The sequence below is a fragment of the Seriola lalandi genome, unplaced genomic scaffold (assembly GCF_002814215.2).
Source record: "Seriola lalandi dorsalis isolate HSWRI2012SDOR001 ecotype SW California unplaced genomic scaffold, Sedor1 jcf7180002054657, whole genome shotgun sequence".
Classification (NCBI taxonomy): Eukaryota; Metazoa; Chordata; class Actinopteri; order Carangiformes; family Carangidae; genus Seriola; species Seriola lalandi.
In genome coordinates this window covers 154743-155884 of record NW_019525210.1, presented here as the reverse complement: position 1 = coordinate 155884, position 1142 = coordinate 154743, and the positions used below count along the sequence as shown (strand labels likewise).

The following is a 1142-nucleotide window of genomic DNA, read 5'->3' as shown; positions in this document are numbered from 1 at the left end:
AGGGAGCCTCAGGGTGCTGCTCCAGCTGTAGAGGCCGTCCTTCTCCAGCACCCCGGGGCTCCTGCTCTCCTCCCAGCTGCTGCTGCTGCTGCTGCCCTCCACCTTCCAGGCCAGACTCCAGTCTGAGGGGAAGCCCTTGTTGGCCAGGCACAGGACTGTGACCTTCTCCTGCTGCAGCTCCTCACTGGAGGGGGGCAGCACCGTCAGGGTGGGACGGGCGTCACCTAGGAGACAACAATCAGAATCTGTCAATCAAACAGCAGACACCTGGACACCTTTACTGTGCGAGAGTTGATTTCCTCCTTTAGGAGTTTCTGTCAGATGGTTTTTCTGCTCCACCAGTCACTCACTCACATTGTTTCACTTCCCTTTAAGAAGCCTCTCATGCACATCAGCACAGAGACAATCATCATACAGTTTGACCTGAAATATATCAAACTACACTGGAAACACCAGAAGGAGATTTGGCACAATTCTTTTTAACTCTTTCATAAAAATAATGAAAAATGTTCGAATCAAAAACTTTTCAGAGGAAACAAGCAAATACATAAAATAATCTGACAACCATCAAATGTTCCTCATGTTGAATTCAGTCATTGTTTCAAAAAGTTTTGAAGTTATTTCAAACTACATTGGACACAGAGTATGACAGCATGAAGCAATGTCAGATTTTACATAATGTGCAGCATGACAACATTTTTCAATTCTCATCTAAATGAGGTGAATTTTAATTCATTAAATGTCGTTTAAGTTTTAAATGTATAAATACATTTTAGAAAACATATTTGAAAATAATTAAAGTTTGATCTTTTGTACAGTTGAACTTCAATTTCAGCATGACAGGAATGTGTAAAGAAAAGTTCAGTAAAGCTGCTCTGAGTTCACCTCCATGATGAAGGAGGAGAAATAAAAACATTAATACTCAAAGTCTGATGAATAAACACCATCATTTTATCTGCTGCAAATATTTAGAAACTGAATTTACAACATTACGTTACATTAATGTTTCTTTAGTATTTGTGTAAAAACTTACTTCCAACATCCAGTCTGGTTCCTCCACCAAAAGTCCACCACAGTGATACAAAGTCATTGAGCCGTCGTACAAAAACCTCTCACTGTAGAGAGACACGGCTCTCTGACTC

At 40.7% G+C, this 1142-nt stretch overlaps 1 pseudogene across 1 annotated transcript in view; it reads right to left on the bottom strand.

Moving 5' to 3' along the window:
• LOC111665710 (Ig kappa-b4 chain C region pseudogene) overlaps positions 1-1142 on the bottom strand; it is a 1604-nt pseudogene that overhangs the window by 266 nt on the left and 196 nt on the right. Inside the window, exons 2-3 of the transcript XR_015438118.1 lie at positions 1034-1111; positions 1-224 (exon numbers count right to left, since the gene is read on the bottom strand). The exon at positions 1-224 is cut by the window's left edge and continues 266 nt beyond it. The product of XR_015438118.1 is annotated as an Ig kappa-b4 chain C region pseudogene (transcript). The remainder of the gene's footprint in view (positions 225-1033; positions 1112-1142) is intronic.